General features: G+C 49.6%; 1 protein-coding gene across 3 annotated transcripts in view; it reads right to left on the bottom strand.

The window, feature by feature from the left end:
• LOC101677737 (SAP30 binding protein) overlaps nucleotides 1–18059 on the bottom strand; it is a 36488-nt gene that overhangs the window by 13404 nt on the left and 5025 nt on the right. The window lies entirely within an intron of this gene.

Here is an 18059-nt window from a genome sequence, read left to right on the forward strand (position 1 = left end):
TCTGCCCACCGTCTCCCCTGGGGGCTGGTCAGCCATCCCCGATCACGCCGCGCCTACCTGGCACCGAGGAAGCAAGAGAAGGCAACTTCCCAACACAAGAATTCCAAGAGACAGAAGTCTCTGCGGCCAAGAGATTGTTCTCGCTTTCAGTTTAAGGAGGAACGGGAGACTTTATCGTCAGGGGGAAGCTCATGGAACCCTGGGGCAGGCATGTGCTGGGCCTTTAAATAAGTGACTGACCCGGGCCCCAGTAAGGTCCTGGCACACGGGCGGCTTCTCTCCTGGCTCTCCTGGGCTCGCCTCTTGACTCTTTACATTGGCTTTCTCTCTCTCCAAAGAAAAAGCTCTCCCTGTTCCTTCACGCAAACTTCCGCCCTGCAACACCACTTCTGCGGGTCCTTCAGGCTGGCCGAGAGCAGAAATTTCTGGGCAAAGCTTTCTTATCATGCGTTCTTCTGGACTTGCTCTGTATTTCCCTGCTCAGAGGACATGCTTCATCCAAACCAAAGCCACCTGGAAAAGGCTACGGTCCCAGCCCATCGTCGCAAGCCTGGACACAGGGAGGGAGGCCTCCCCTTGCTTCCACTGTCCCAGATGGCCGCTGGCAACAACATATCTGTCTCGCCTGTCTCGGGGGAAACCCGGCCCCTCACACACAGCCCGATGAGGGCTCTCAAGGGCCACCACGGGCTAAGGATCAAAGTGGCAGAAGCTGGGCTCACAGGAAGCTGCTATCTCCTTTCTTTTCCCTTTGGTTGGTGGGGGCGGGGGCAGACAAGACAGTAACAACTCTGGAAAACGGGCACCCGGCCACAGCGGCGGAGCTCTAGTGTGCTCCACTTGCGGTTATACCAAGTAACATTTCAGAGAGAAGGTGCCAGGAGGCCATCGAAAGCCCTCCCGTGCTATGGCTCCAGGCCAAGAGCAGAGCAGTCGTTCCTAAGGTCCTTCCCCAAAAAGTCCCTCCTGATTCTGGGACAGGCCCAAACCCCTCACTCTTCTGAACACTGCAGCCATTCATTCGACCTGGGCGGGCGTGACGTCCTAGGCCAGGCTGCTTAGCAACCGGTCTCCCCCAGCCGCCCGCCCCCTGCCCATCAGGTGGGCAAAGAGGAGGCAGGCCTGTGCGAGGGAGCGGAGGGCTTGGGAGGCGTGCCTGGAGGACTGCCACGGCCAGTTCAGGCCGGTCATCAATCAGCTGCTTTACGGGGAGCGCCCGTCTCCAGGGGCCCCACAACAACCCCTTTGTAGCAGTGACTCCCAAGGAACCAATGTTAAAGAGCATGGCAGCAACAAAACGTGGGGCTGGAAAAGGTCCTTAAATTTTCCCTCTAGGGGACAGCTTTCTGGGTGCTAATTGTGGGAAAACATCAATTGGGTACATCCTACCTCCCCTCCCCCGACCAGTATTCCAAGGACTGACCCTTAACCATTCAAAGGCCGCCTGGGGGAACCTTCCCAAAGCACCACAGGGCACCGGCCCCTCAGCTGGCCTGAGGAAGGAGGCAAGAGAGCCACGTGAGAATCCCCCAGGGTCCACTATTCCAGAGGCACATGAAGTTGGTCACCAAACACAGTGTCTCTTCTACAGGGAAAATACTTGTTCACCTGCAGGTTCCTTGGGCTGGCGGAAAGGCTGTGAGCCACCCTGGGGCCTCCAGCAGCCTGGGCGCGGCCCCCACCCCCGAGACAGGAGGGGTTGGGGGGGGGAGGGGCGGGGATTCCTGCATTTCACAAGGCCCTCGCCTGGCTTAGCTGGGGGCTGTTCAGTCACATCTCAGGGAGAAGGGCAATGCTGGGGCAAAAATCACCAACAGGAAGGTGTTCTCCCTTCTTTCCATCTTTGGCTTGGTTCCTCATTCTTTCAAACTAATCTTTCTACACAAACACAAAAAGTGATAAAGTTAATAGTTGGTTTCAATTTGCCAACTGGTCTACTCTTGCTTTTTCACTCTTACAGCACAGCGTGGGTGCACACGCACACATCCGTGGGGTGGGGTGTGTCCAGGGTGCCCCCAGAGCCCCGTGGAGCTATGGACTCCTGCTCAACCCCCAACCCGCCATCCCCAGGAACACCCCCTCCCCTGCAGCAGAATTCAGCTCCATGATCCCTCCAAGCAGAGTGCCAACCCTTATGAACCATGGACCCAACTCTAAGCGCAAGAAGACTCTTTTGCCTTAAGAGAATCCTATAAACCGAAAATATAAATGAGCCACCCCGGATGGGAAGCCATATACTTTTGCACAAAGTTCTCCTGGAAAGACTTTGGAATCTGTGGTTGTTCAGATCCCTCCCTGTCACTACTACCCCTGGGACTCCTTGGCCCTGACAATGAAACAATGGGAACCTGTGCCTCCTGGTGGCCACACCTTGTTAGGTTTTAGAATGTAATTCTTCCCTCCTCTGACATCAATAAGCTGGGCTGTGAGCCTGCTGAACTCTGGGCCAAGATGCCCCCCAAGATGAAGGCCAACCACCCATGTTCTTTTGGATCCAAAAGCATTTAACCCCACATCCTGCCCGAGCACAAGGATGCTGAGTTATGCCCCACACCAAAGGGCCTGTGGAGCCAAACACCAGTGTTCTTCAAAGGGGGATGGACCCAGGACCCCAAACGATGCTGAAGAACCAGCAGCAAGGAAGAAGAGTTGGGGGGTCTGCTGAGATGATGGAGGATGGCTGTCAAATTCCCCGAAGACGCTTGCGGGGCTATTTCCCCTCAACTGTCCACACTTCATCCAATAAAGGCAGCCTCGGGGAGACAAAGTCCTGGGGGCGGGGGCGGTCCACACTCAAGAAGACCTAGACAGACACCCTCCTACCAGTCATGCCTCAGATACCAGGAACTCAGTACAAAATGAACCAAGCATCCATGATCGTTATTTTGGAAGGCAGCCATGAAAAAACATTTGATGAAGTATTTAATATGACAGAGCTAAGGAGAGCGATGGAAGGTTCACATTACTAAACTGCCAGTTGTCCAAGACAACAGTTATAAACCCACCACAGGTTCTCTCTGTGCCCTTAAGGAAGCCAGAAGGCAGCCGTTCGGAGGATACAGGTAAAAAGCAACAAGAAACCACTGTTCTTTTCTTTTCCCACGGCGCTGATTTGGAATGCACAGGAGGGTCCCTGTCTTGACTTGTATGAATCTGTCCCCCTGATCTGCAGGGGGATAGTCTCAGTTGGTCAAAGTCCTGAACTCAGCCAGGAGACCTCGTACCAGACATGTGTCTGAGTCAGCTGGGAGGCACGGAACCCACAGCCCGGAAACTGGGACAGGCCTGGACGCAGGCGCGCATGGCCCTCAGATGCGGTGGGCCAAGGGCTTCCCCTCCAGTTCACTAGGAAGGTGCAAACAAAGCATCTCAGCTAGCAGGTCCGAGGAGAAAAGGCCAGGTAAGCCGCTTGAGCCGTCTAGTTCAAGTCTACGTAAGACACCAAGAAAAACAAAACAAATGCTCAGCTTCTGAAGAAGCCAAATGAGAACACGGGAAGGGCAGGAGAAGTGCTGAGTTGGTCAAAGACATAAACTCTGAGGCCCCCCCCCCCCCCCCCCCCCCCCCCACCGACTGTCGGCGCTCCTCTAACCTCGCTAGGCTCCCCCCCTGAGCCTAAAGCCTCAGCGACTAGGGCGCCAGGGCATGAAGTGGCGGCAGGCCAGGGGGTGGCCTTGGAGAACAATGATCAGGACTTGCCCAATTTTGGTTCCTTAATCATTTGGGTCCAAGACCCGTAAGGATGTGGCACATACAACAGGGGCCTTGTTCTCAGGGACTGCAGAACCTGGAATGTGGTTCCCCCTGTAGAGAATACAAAAAAGTCCAGCCACTCAGAAACTATGCCTGGAGCAGAGGAAGGAAACAGAAACAATACGGCTCCATGATGTGGGCTAAGCTGCCGTTTGAGCAGGGAGGACTTGCTCAGCAGACAAGTACCAGATCCTGGTCGAGAGAGAATGGGGTTTTACTTAGAGCCAACAACGCTTCATCGGTCGCTCCTGGAGCCAGCCCCACAAAGCCCGCTCAAAGGTCCAGTGTCCAACCGCAGCCAGAGCAGTGCAGCCCCCAGCCACTGGATTCTGCCACATCTAAATGTGGTGGCTTTGCCCCAGCTCTGGGAGCATCGGGCACAGAGAAAGTACTCTGAACAGAGAGCAGAGGCCTCTCCCCGCTGGCGGGGGAAGAATGCAACAGACTGTACAGTTTTCCGATAGATGACTGACCTAATCCTGCTTCTTAAAAGTAGGTGGCAGCTGGGGAGGCGGATTAGTAAAACAATGCTCTCCAAATCTTCGATTCTCCCAGACCTGGGACTGCCCAAGCAGGTACTAAGTCCTGGTGACAGCTCACTGAGAGAGAGGACTCCTCACTGTGTGGTCTGAGGCCCTGGGTGACACCATGCCGGCCATGTCAGCCCCCTCCTCCCAGCACAGAGCGGCACCAGGGCCCAGGGAGAACTGGCTCCCCACAACTCCTCCTCCCCACTCTTGCTGGAAAGTAAGCCTCACTGAGACCTCAGTCCTCAGCTCAAGGAAGTCGTCTTCTGTTCCAGCCCGTCCAAGCCGATGAGGATGTTTGCTCTGTTCTGGGCCCTCACTGGCTTCGCTACCATGGGGTTCCCAGCACCTGCAGGTTTGTGCCCTGCCCACAACAGGTGCTCCAATACTGCTTGACCCTGATGAGACAGACAGACAGACAGACAGACAGGTGCGCACGCGCGCGCACACACACACACACACACACACATACACACAGTCTCTCTCTCTCTCCTTTGTAACAGGCCAGCAGTCCCTTCCTCCGCCCAGTTCCAGACCGCCTTCAGCTGCAGTGAGCCCCGCCACCAGGCTCCAGACCGGTTTAGAGCCAGTTAGCTTCCATGTGCGACTCAAGTGTCAGACGGGGAGGCAGCCGAGGGGAACTAAGGAAGGTGCTAGACTTGGCAGAGAAAGGCTGACGAGAGACAGGCAGAAGGAGGAAGGCCCCAGGAACAATACTGAATTAAAAAACAAAAAACAAAAAACAAAAAACCCCCCTTAAATCTAGCTTGACACTCCTAATCCTAAAACGAAAAAACAGTATTATCATACAGTTAGCCCCTTTCCTTATTCCACAAATAATTTATTGAGTGTTTATTACATACTGGGCAGCGGGCCAAACACTGGGGACAGAATATGAACGCAACTCAATCTCAGGGAATAAAAATCACTTCCAAGCTCAAAAAAAAAAAAAAAAAAAAAAAAAAAAAGACTGTGGTTTGACGGACAAGGATGGGGGCATATGGAGACAATCTGTAATCCCAAGGCTCAGCAGAAGTCACCGAACCCCATGTTGCACAGGCTCGGCCCTCCGTGACACAGATGCCCAGCGACTGCGCCGTTTTCCCACCCACGCAGGGAAGCCTTGGAGAAAGCCCATCACCAGCACATTTCCTTCTGCTGTATCCTGTTGGCCAGGATTGGGTCACTGCCATGGCAACACTGCCTGCCTGGGGATGGAAACACTCAACTTGTCAGAAAAATGGGCGGAAGTTGGTGGGGTCACTCTGGACCCAACGGACTCACCTTCACTCCCAGCTTACTGACGGGAAGGCTCAGTTTCCCAAGCAGAGGTTTCTACAGGAAAGGGTTAAACATGCATCCGCTAAGACAAATTAAGCCAGCTCTAGACCTGGCCTTGTAGGGCGCCTGGGTGGCTCAGTACTTAAGTCTCTGCCTTTGGCTCTGCCTTTGGATCCCAGGGTGCTGGGATCATCAGGCTCCCTGCTTGGTGGGAAGCCTGCATGTCCCTCTCCCACTCCCTCTGCTTGTATTCCCTCTCTCGCTGTGTCTCTCTCTGTCAAATAAATACATTAAAAAAAAAAATCTTAAAAACATGGGGCACGTGGGTGGCTCAGTGGGTTAAGCCTCTGCCTTCAACTCAGATCATGATCCCAGGGTCCTGGAATCGAGCCCCGCATGGGTAATCTCTGCTCAGCAGGGAGCCTGCTCCCTCCCTCCCTACTTGTGATCTGTCTGTCAAATAAATAAATAAAATCTTTAAAACAAACAAACCTGGCCTTGTAGACTGAAGAAAAGAGGAAAACAGTTTCTTTTCCCTATCTGAAAATTTTAGCCCCAAAAGCCAACATTGCTCAGTGTGGTGCTGATGCTCTGTCACGTGGAATCATCCAGACTTCAGTGTAAATGCAAAGCTCTGGCCAAGAGCCATTTCCCAAGGGTAGATTTTGGTATCTGATTTGATTACATTTGATTCAAGACATCTGAAGACTCTGAGTTTCTAGAAAGTTGTAGAAGATGTTCAGAAAGGGACCTTCCATTCCTCCCTCTTATACCTAGGGGTGTCTGTGTTTGGGTAAAGAGGTCACTTCACAGCAAGAATCTGAATTAGCCCTTCAGTGGTGGGTCAGGCTGTACTTTTTTCTTAAAGGTCTTCCATAAAAACAGTGTCTCTACATTTCAAATTGTTATTTGGCGACAGGGTGGAAGGGCTTGGAGTCAGGCAAGGACAAAGAAAATACCTTTGTGAGGCTGAGGACAGGAAAGTTAAATCTTTCTGACATATAATCCGACATACTCACTAAATTACACTCGCTTCATCCCATCTGAGAGGTCAGCCACTGAACACGTGTGAAGATTAACATATAGGACAAAAGTAACAGATACCAGAAAGCCAGGAGATTGGAAAGGCAAATTGGTCACCATCTGCCAAGTGGCAGGAAGAGAATTAACGATTTATGGGGCCAAGAGCAAAAGCCCGTGTTTTTAAAGCACATTTAGAAAAAACCAAACTCCAAAGTTAGGAATGCAAATGAGCAAAATCCTCTTGAACCCAGAAATTGCACAGCAGCATTTCAAGGGACAAGGATTAGAATTACAGAACGAGGGTGGGAAGTGCCAGATCCCTTCCAAAGGACAGGCAGCTTGTTTTCTGAATCATAGAATTTACAAAAGATAAACCCTGACTAGGGAAGGAGGCACCCAGCCACACCTTGGTTAGTAAGCTGTGGCATCTGGCCCACAGGGAAGAAGTCTGTTGGGGCTTGCAGGGCTGAAGGCTGGCCGACTGGGCATGCAGGGGCTCCTTCTGGCTGCAGAACCACAACGGAACGGGGTGGGGCTTCTGGGAGTCTGAGCCTCAGTTGACTTGGGGCAAGTGCAGTCTGTTGGCAGTTCAGCGGAGCCAAGAGGGGAGGTCAGAGGGGGAATAATGGTCCTTCTCCTCTGTAGGAGATCACCGCTTCCAGCGATGACATTTCTATCAGAAGTGTTCAGCTTAAGATGTAATCAGACCTTCTCTGGAAGGTGGCTAGACAAAGGACCTAGCTTGGAATTCTTTCAATCTGGGCAAAAAAAGAGCTATTTCCCTCTATAAAAGTGCTACAGCCTGCACTGCAACGCCCCCCCCCCCCCCCCCCCCCCCCCAATTCTCTGTCCTGTCTGCTGCTCGGATCAGGTCACCATTTAGAAGCACAGACCCCAGTGTGGGGTGGGGGTGGGTGTTCTCCCCAGCATGGAAATTCCACGACTCCCACTTCTGCAAGGGCAACCCCAGCTTTGTTAAAGATGAGTGGCCATTTGGCCATCCTGGTGAGAGAGCAGGGGAGCACGAAATGTTAAGTAAGGAGGCTTGGGCATTCTCAACAGTTCAAAGGCCACATTACAACTTCCAGCAAGAAGTTCAGAGTGGATGACTCCCAATCCAGCAATGGTCAAGGGCCATTTCCGTCTCTGGTCTCAGATGAGTCATGCTGCAATCTTTTTTTCTAATCAGCACTCAAAGGGTCACGAGGTACGGGAGGCACAACATGGGGGACGGTAGGATAACAAAACCAAGAGGGAGGGACCAAGTACATATGCTCCCTCCCAGGCCCCGAACAACCGAAGGCACTCAAAGCTAACACATATCATCCGAATCTCCCTTACCACGAGGCAGACATTAACATTCCCATCTTATAGATAACTAAACCGAGGCAAAGTCCAATGAAGTGGCTTCTCATCTAGGCAGTGGCAATGCTGGGACTCAAGCCCGAGTCTGTCCGACCCAAAGCCTAGTCGTACTGCTTTCCAGTTTCTGATCTCCTCCCTCTAGACTACAAGGCGGCAGATAATAATGGTTTCTCCGAAGCTTTTGGTTCAACAACTGGGGAAGCCAACATCAAAGACCAAGGAGAAAAAATATCTTTCCAGGAATGACTCCATAGTAAGTCACAGAGCAAAGGAGGCGTTAAGGGGGGAAGACAGCCAAAAGTATTACCTTTTAACTGTAAGGAGTAGGGAAATAGCTCAAGGGTCCACAGTGCTCCAGTGAGTAATGTCTGAGCTGACCTGAATGGAATGGCTGGTACTGAGATTTAATCATATAACCAGGGAGGGCTGCTACCCTGTCCGTAGCCTAGAGACTTCCTGGGTGCTTTTGGAAGGAATGCTGCCAAATCCTGACCACTGTTCAGCCCTCCTCCCTTCCTGGGTGAACAATCATGGGGACTGTGAGAACTCAAGTTTCAAAGAATGAGTTATTTCGACCCATGTAAAGAGCACGGCATGTGTTCTGCCCACCAGAGCCTAATCGTGGTGTTTTGTTCAGTAACAATTACAAACAAATTAATTTTTTTTGCTACTGGAGGGTACTCTGGTTTGTATTCTAGCTAGCTCACATGAGAAGAGCTTCAGGAACTGATGTGAATAAGTGTGCTAGTGACTGGTCTTTCCCTTAAAATAAAAGCCAGATCTCAACCTTTCCTGTATTGTTCCTCTTTGAAGGTTTTTAGAAAATGACAAAAAAAGTTTCTTCTTAGAGCAAAGTTTCATTGAGCTATAACTCACGTTCCACACAATTCTAAGTGTTTAGCTTCTAATTTTCCACCGCTGTTATAATTACTCAGACTGGAACAACACTGAAAACGTTTTTTATTCAGATGGAAACAAAACTGAGTGCAAAATACGTATGCTCTTATGCGAGCAAACAGAAAGGACAGAAGAATGAAATGGATGCACTGTTAAGACTGTGGAATTAGATGATTTTTTTTTTTTTTTTTACAAAATATTCAATTCCTGCTATTATAGTAATTTGACAATAAAATTAAAATAAAACCCTGATAGGAAAACCACCAGAAGAACAGTATCATATAACCCTTTCAGGTATCAAAGACCTCTAAGAAAAAGTCCAAGTTTATGCTCGAACAGCTAACCTTTGCTGTACCATCCTGAAAAGTAATTTTCAGTAGAATATACCACAAGCATGGGCTCCTCTGAAGCTCACCAAGCAAAGGCACATGATGACCTGCCTGTGAAGGCTGGAAAAGGACTCAGGGTTCCTATACCACACCGTACAACCTGCTCCCCACCCTTTTAAAAAAATTTTATTTATTCATTTGACAGAGAGAGAGAGAGAGAGATCACAAGTAGGCAGAGAGGCAGGCAGTGGGGGTGGGAGGGAAGCAGGCTCTCTGCTGAGCACAGCTCAATGCAGGGCTGGATCCCAGGACCCCAAGACCATGACCTAAGCCAAAGGCAGAGGCTTAGCCCACTGAGCCACCCAGGCGCTCCCCCGCCATTTTTTAAAAAAAGATTTGAGAGAGAGAGGGGAGAGAGAAAATGACCATGGGAAGGGGGGGCAGAGGGAGAGAGAATCTCAAGCAGACTCGGTGCTAAACGTGGGGCTCGATCTCACCACCCTGAGATTATGACCTGAGCTGAAGCCAGGAGTCGCGTGCTTAACCAACTGCACCACCCAGGTGCCCCACAACCTGTCTCTCTTAAGTAGCCTTCATGGTGAACACAACCTGATGCAGCTTGTTTATGAAAAAGCCTTAGCCTCTTCCTATCTGACTTCAGAGTCCCGGAGGAAGAGCACACTCAAACCCGGAGAGGAAAACATTCGCTCTGCGGCAATCCTGCAGAAGCTGGCGCATGTTCTGGAGCACCTTCCTTGGACGGCCGGTACAAAGAATCAAGGATTTCAACTGGAAATGCAGCCCGCCTGCAACAGCTGGGCGGTTTCCTGGAAGTTTTTCCTAAAATCAATAGCCAATAACAAATTCCTTGGAAATAAGCTCCATGGGCAGTTTCCAGTCTCCAGATGTTTGATTCTGAAATTTGGAAAGATCAGTAATAATGCCTTGCCGGGAGATGCCTGGGGTGGCTCAGGGGGTTAAGCCTCTGGCTTCAGCTCTGGCCATGAACCCAGGGTCCTGTATCGGCCTCCTTGCTTGGGCAGGGAACCTGCTTCTCCCTCTGCCTGCTGCTCCTTCTCCTTGTGTTCGCTTTCTCTCTTTCTGACAAACAAACAAATAAATAAATAAATAAAATCTTAAAAAAAAAAAAAATGCTGGGGGCGGCCTAGGTGGCTCAGTGGGTTAAACCTCGGCCTTCAGTTCAGGTCATGATCTCAGGGTCCTGGGATTGAGCACGCATTGGGCTCTCTGCTCAGCAGGAAGCCTGCTGCTCCCTCCCTCTCTGCCTGCTTGTGATCTCTCTCTCTGTCAAACAAAAAAAATAAAATCTTAAAGAGAAAATGCTGGGGTGGGGGAGCTGCTGGAGAGGAGGAAGCAGGGGTTACTGAATCAGCTCCATCCAACGGGAATCCTTCCTCCAGACTTCAGGCCAATTAATAACACCTGGTGACCAAGACACTTGCCCTCCTTAAGGGAATTCAGGTGCGTGAGGTACAGTCACCTAAGGTGAGACCCGTGAGTGGCTGAGCCCAGCCTCCAGGGAGGACGAGAACCTTACAAGCCCCAGTGCTCTGGAACTCCAGAGACAATCTACCAACACAGTTCGCAGACTGCCATCAAAGTACCCAGGACGCTGCAGCAAACTCACAAAGGATACACATGGCATTTAAAAATTTCAAGGGAGGGGCGCATGGGTGGCTCAGCTGGCTCTTGATTTTGGCTCAGGTCATGATCTCAGGGTCGTGAGATCGAGCCCAGTGTCAGGCGACTTCACACTAGGTGTGGATTGGGATTGGGATTCTCTCTCTCCCTCTACCCCCAACCCTGCTCACACTCTCCCTCTCAAAAAGATAAATCAAAATTTCAAGGGGATCACAGCATGCATCACTATCTCTCGGATACCACACAAATTCATGTATTATCTTTTCAAGCGGCTACCAAACTGTGAGGCTACGAATACTGTTTTGAGTTAATTGCTGGGTATTTCTTTTGGCCTGCGAGTTCTGTGGTAAATTCCTGAGACACCAAGGGTGCCATGAACTGAGAAGAATGTGGCAACTTGTGACCTGCAGGATGGGGGCCTCTGGCCAGACTCAGTTTTGTTAAAAAGCGCCCGAAAGCATCACACCACCTGGTGAAGTGGGCATCACAGACGAGCCGAGGGCCGCTGATGCCAGGTGCCTGTGGTCCCACAGCTGCAGGGAGCCGAGACGCGCTCAACCTGGGTCTTCTGACTCCAAGTCCACTAACTGCAAAGTTGGCTCCAAGGTATGAATCACATTTCTGCACTACTATTTTCGGGGTCAAAGAATCTTTTTTCTAAATCTTTTTTTAAAAAAATTTATTTATTTGATAGAGAAAGGGAGAGTGGTTTCAGAAGCAGGGGGAGCAGCAGCAAGAGGGAGAAGCAGGCTCCCCACCGAGCAGAGCCCGATGCGGGGCTCGATCCCAGGACCCCAGGATCAGGACCTGAGCTGAAGGCAGACACTTAAACAAAACTGAGCCTCCTAGGCGCCCCTTAGGGTCAAAGAGTCTTAGAAATGTTTTATTTTGGGGCATTTGGGTGGCTCCGTTGGTTATATCTGTCTGCCTTCAGCTCAGGTCCTGAACCCGGCATCCTGGGATTGAGCCCTGTGTAGGGATCCCTGATCAGCAGGGATTCTGCTTCTCCCTCTCCCTCTGCCTCCTCCCTCCACTCATGTTCTCTCTCTCAAACAAATAAAATCAAATCTTTTAAAAAATGTTTTATTTTAATCAGAGTTATACACACCTTTAAAAAAAATGCCGGGACCGTATTTTCTCCCACCCGATGCCACCTTCTTGACCCAGAGATGCTAGTTTGTTTTGACAGATGTTTGCTCTTCGGGCCAAGAGGATTCTTTCCCCGGGTCAAAGCCGGGACTGCAACACGGCAGGGAGCCGGCAATCCCACCCCGCAGTGCGAAGCCGGCCCTCCCAGCTAGCTGGCAGTGGGCCGCTCCGGCTTTCCCGTGCCAGCTCATCAGTGCCCGTGTTTGTTTTCAAAGGAAGGGTGTGTCGGAGACAGTAAGCCAGTGGAAATACCTTCATCCACGGGAACTGTGGGAGTGGGGAAAAAAATAAGCAAGGGAAAACGTTCCAGGGTAGCCGAGGTAGACCACAGACAAAAGAGAGTGGGAAAAGGAAGCCCATATGCCAAGGGCAAACAGATGGAGGAAACACTTAAGCCATCTGGCACCCTCGTGCCTACAGTAAAGAGCTGAAGGGGGGCCTGCGCCTTCCGGTCCGAATTTTTCTAGGAGAGCAGTGCCACCTTCTGTTGAGTCATCAGATCAGTCAGGCTGCTTACTGAGGAGGTAAGATCAGAAAACTGGAGGGTGGAGAGAAAGACACAATGGAACAGAAGTGCAGAAGCATTCTTCTTCCTGTGGAATGTTCGGCCACCTCCTTTACTCTAGTGTTAGGGCAAACTCAGCAACCCAGAGCTCGATCCCACCTCGCAGGCTGATGGATTAGAACCAAAGTCTCCCTCCAGAGGTGGGTCTGGGGTTATCATTTTACTCAACTTTCCAAATATGGGACTTTGTGCTCAGAGCTCAGAGGCAACCCCAAACATCAGTGATAAAAATCAGGGCAATTCCCAGTCTTTGTACTCTACACTTGTACTTTCTCAAGTCAGCAGATAGCAAGTGGAGTGAGAGAACATTCTACTTCGCTTATCCATAATGTCCACGCCCTTCCCCAGGAGACCACTTGGGGGAGGGGGGGCGGCGGCAGTCAGTCCAACCCCAATTCACACATTTCTTTAAGACATTTTTTTTTTTAAAGATTTTATTTATTTATTTGACAGAGAGAGAGAGATCACAAGTAGGCAGAGAGGCAGGCAGAGAGGGGGAAGCGGACTCTTTGGAGATCCCGATGTGGGGCTCGATCCCAAGACCCTGAGATCATGACCTGAGCTAAAGGCAGAGGCTTAACCCATTGAACCACCGAGGCGCCCCTCTTTAGGACATTCTTGACAAAGGCTTTCTTTCTTTCTTTTTTTTTGCCAAAGGCTTTCTTAAAACTTGTCTGAAAAAGGTCCAGAAACAGGGAGCTCACTACCTTGGGAAGCAAACGTGTCTCCTGTAACTCTGTGTGTTGCTTTAAGGTCTGCACATGGCTTTCCCCTCCGCGCCCCTCCCCTAGGAACCCTTCACACAGCAGACAATGCAGGCTCTCAGCTCCTTAACCTCTCAGGTAACATGGTTTCTAGCTAGATCCCTCTAGCCCCCGCACCTTTATGACTGCTCTCCTCTGAATGCACTCCAGTCTCAAAATGTGGAATCTGTTATTCCCAAACAGGCCCAACGAGGTCGAGGCAGTTACACTTAGTTTTAGCAATAGGCATACTCTCAATTTAAAAAAAAAAAACCATTTCACTGAGAGTATCCTTGCTGAAGTAGTCAAAATGCTTAATCTTACTGAGTCTTGACCCTGGAGTACAATTTTTTTTTTTTGCACTTTCTCTGATGCCACGAGAGGGCGCGTCAATACCTCTGCACACTGAGGTCTGATGGTTACTTCAAGGAAAAGCACTTAGGTGAGGGAGTTACTAGCTTATCTAGTTGGTTTCTCCATGGAACACCATTTTAACTTGAAAGAATGACTGACAGAAAAACTACCATTAGTCAGATTTGGGTAACTGGCAGACATTTTCTAAAAAATGAAGCCCGGGGCACCTGGGTGGCTCAGTGAGTTAAAGCCTCTGCCTTCGGCTCAGGTCATGATCCCAGGGTCCTGGGATCGAGCCCCACGTCAGGCTCTCTGCTGGGCAGGGAGCCTGCTTCCTCCTCTCTCTCTGCCTGCCTCTCTGCCTCCTTGTGATCTCTGTCAAATAAATAAAATCTTAAAAAAAATAAAAATAAAAATAAATTTAAAAATGGAGCCTGTCACATCAAGGAAAACTCCAACAGAGCTCACTGAACTCACTGATAATAATAAAATTCAAGATTTTGAGTAAAAATTAGCATCCTGGAAAACGTGTATTCTCCGCAGTGGAATACTTAATGGCTTGTCTAATGAGATTAGTAATGCCATTAACAAATACAATTTTTTGGACATCAGAAAACAAAATACAGGGGTGCCTGTATTAAAGCCTCTACCTTCGGCTCAGGTCATGTTCCCAGGATCCTGGGATGGAGCCCCGCATCGGGCTATCTGCTCAGCGGGGAGCCTGCTTCCTCCTCTCTATCTGCCTCTCTGCCTACTTGTGATCTGTTTGTCACATAAATAAATTAAAAAAGAAAAAAGAAAGAAAGAAAACAAAATACAGCACTGAACATCCGCATAACTCGGTGAACCAACATTTCCCAAATCCCAGCGCCTGAGGATGGAATATCATGGATGGGCAAAACAGCCCTTCAGAGTGTTAGGCAGACTGGGTACTTAAATAAAGCGAGTACGGAAAGTTCACTGAGGGGGCGCCTGGGTGACTCAGTCGGTTGGGCATCTGCCTTCGGCTCAGGTCATGATCCTGGAGTCCTGGGATCGAGCCCTGGATTGGGTTCCCTGCTCCACGGAAGGCCTGCCTCTCCCTCCCCCTGCCACTCTCCCTGCTTGCGTGCTCTGCCTCTGTTAAATAAATAAACAAAATCTTAAAAAAAAAAAAAAAAGTTCAGGGGTGCTTCAGTGGCTCGGTTGGTTGGGCCAACTGAGTGGGTATGAAATCGGTGACAGGCTCAGTCTTCGGGGAGGGGATCCATGGGACAGGGGAAGTAGAGGGAGGTGTGGGCTCACCCAGAGAAAACAAGGGAAGGGCCTGCTTTGGCACTGACATGGCCCAGGCTAGGGCAAGAGGGCATTGAAGTTGAAGTTTTTTTTTTTTTTTTAAGATTTTATTTATTTATTTGACAGACAGAGATCACAGGTAGGCAGAAAGGCAGCAGGGAGTGGGGGAAGCAAGCTCCCTGCTGAGCAGAGAGCTCAATGCGGGGCTTGATCAGGTCGTGATCCCAGGGTTCCTGGGACTGAGCCCCACATCAGGTTCCCTGCTCAGTGGGGGAGCCTGGTTCTCCCTCTGCCCCACCTCTTGCTTGTGCTCTCCCTCAAGCGCTCTAAAATAAATAAATACAATCTAAAAGAAAAGTTTTAAAAAAAGGTCACTGAGAACGTATCACATTCCATGGTGCGAGTAACTTTTGGGAAACCGCTGCTTGTTGAATTTGGATCAAATATCAAAGAAGAGATCCACAATCACCTAAAGGGCTATTAAAATATTTTTTCCCAGTGACCGGTATGTGAAATCAGATTTAACTACTTCAACCCAAAGAACACACTGCAACAGAGCGAGTGCAGGACAGTGAGGAGAACCTAGCTGTGCACCAAGATGGCCGCCTGACGTTAAGGAGACCTGCGCAAGGGGAAAAAGTGCATCTTTGCATCAACTTTTTTCAGTTTCAGAAATAGTTATTTTTCATTAAAACGTGCTTTACATTACGTATTACATTAATATGTAATGGGTTTGTTATTTTAAAATAACAACTATTTAAAAATTTTTTTCAGGTTTTTTTTTCCCCCGAGGATTTTACTTATTTATTTGACAGACAGAGATGACAAGTAGGCAGAGAGGCAGACAGAGAGAGAAGCAGGCTCCCTGCTGAGCAGAGAGCCTGATGTGGGGCTCGATCCCAGGACCCTGGGATCATGACCTGAGCCGAAGGCAGAGGCATAACCCACTGAGCCACCCAGGTGCCCCCAAAATTTTTTCAGTTTTAACTTCTAAAATAGTAAATACCAATAGATAAAACCAAAATGAAGTAAAGCTCTTCGGGATCCTCGGTGTTTAATTGTGCAAAGACACCAAAGTGTTCTGAGAACTGCTGTAGTAAGAAATGAAAAGCAGATTTTAAAAAGCTAAAGCAGAGGATGCCTGGCTGGCTCAGCTGACTGAGTGTCTGATTTCAGCTCTAGTTGTGATCTCGGGGTCGTGGGATTGAGCCCTGCTCCACGCTCCTCTCCCCTGCCCCTCCCCCGTTCATGCTCTCAGTCTCTCCTTCAGACAAATAAATAAAATCTTCACAAAAATAGTAATAAGGGGGACGCCTGGGTGGCTCAGTTGGTTAAGCAGCTGCCTTCGGCTCAGGTCATGATCCCAGCGTCCTGGGATCGAGTCCCACATCAGGCTCCTTGCTCCGCAGGGAGCCTGCTTCTCCCTCTGCCTCTGCCTTCCACTCTGTCTGCCTGTGCTCGCTCTCTCTCTCTCTCTGACAAATAAATAAATAAAATCTTAAAAAAAAAAAAATAGTAATAAGGGATGCCTGGGTGCTCAGTTGGTTAAGTAACTGCCTTTGGCTCAGGTCATGATCCCAGGGTCCTGGGAGCAGAGAGTCTGCTTCTCCCTCTCCCTTCCACTCTGCCTACTTGTGCTATCTGTCAAATAAATAAATAAAATCTTGAATAATAATAATAATAATAATAATAATAATAATAAAGCCAAGGCAGGAAGGAGTGCCATCTGGTGGGAAAGACAGTTCCGGCGGAAATGACATCAAGCCATTTGCTAACAAAATAAATGACGCCTCTAATTCATCCTGGTAACATATCTTATTTTAGAAACTTCATATATTTAAGGTAGAAATATTCAAAATTGAAGGCTTGGAATTCAAAAATATTGTTAAAAGTTGGGGTGCCTGGGAGGTACAGTTGGTTAAGTGTCCCACTCTTGGTTCTGGCTCAGGTCATGATCTCAAGGTCATGAGATCAAGCCCTACAGTCAAGTCTGCTTGAGACTCTCCCTCTCCCTCCCTCCCCCACCACGTGTATGCAGACTTTCTCTCTAATAAATAAATCTTTAAGAATATATAACTCTATCTCTATCTATATAGTTAAAAATCAACTAAGCATGCCACCAGCAGAGTTCTGGAATAGAGGGATGAAGGACTGGGAGGGTCTGAGGTGGAGGCTGCTGCCTGAAGACAGTCTGAGACCAGCTCAGGCAGGAGAGGAAGGCAGCACCAGGACTAAGGCGTGGGGAGCACAGAAGACTTCCCAGTCCTTGCGGTGCCATGAACACTCGTGATTTTCGGACTTAAGGACATGTACAGCTCTGTCTGACCCCTTCCACACTCATCCTCCAAAAGAACTACAAGTCACTATAAGAGTGGCTTCTGCATTCTGCTCTCCGAGGGCCTCTCAAGAACAGACATTGTTCCAGAACACTTTTTATGCCACAACCAGACTCGAAGTTCGAATGACTGAATGAAATACAGTAAGGCGCATCAGTCAAATGCTGAGTATAAGCAACACATCTTGGGGCACCTGGGTGGCTCAGGCCCTGCCTTTTGGCTCAGGTCATGATCTCAGGGTTCTGGGATCGAGCCCCGCATCAGGCTCTCTGCTCAGCGGAGAGCTTGCTTCCCCCTTTCTCTCTGCCTGCGCCTCTGCCTACTTGTGATCTGTCAAATAAACAAAATCTTAAAAAAAAAAAAAAAAAAAAAAAAGACACGTCTTCCCAACCTTCACATGGTACCGAGAAAGGCTGACCCGAGACACTTTAACCTATTTCCCAGTTCTGGCCCCCTCACCACCAACCTCATTCCCAGGGGATTTGCTGTTTAGCTTGCTGTATTCCAGAAGGGGTGGCAGCAGAGTGCCTGTACCTTTTTCTCTAGCCAACTTCCCCAGGAGGCCTTCCAGCCTTAAGCAAAGGCCAGCCACTACATACACAAAGGCTGCAGGTCCCACAAACCCTCTTCTTCCTCTACAATGAAGTTCCAGCACTTCGCAGCTCCTCAGGCTTATCTCATGCCTGGGCTCGAAGGCCCTCACACCCCAAATACTAAGACAGAAGATACTACCACCACTGCCATTTTCCTTCCGCAAGCCCAAGCAGCGGGGTGGCCGCCCTTGACCCAGGCCACAGGTG

The sequence above is a fragment of the Mustela putorius genome, unplaced genomic scaffold (genome assembly GCF_011764305.1).
Source record: "Mustela putorius furo isolate JIRA1106 unplaced genomic scaffold, ASM1176430v1.1 tig00000873_pilon_pilon_pilon, whole genome shotgun sequence".
Classification (NCBI taxonomy): domain Eukaryota; kingdom Metazoa; phylum Chordata; class Mammalia; order Carnivora; family Mustelidae; genus Mustela; species Mustela putorius.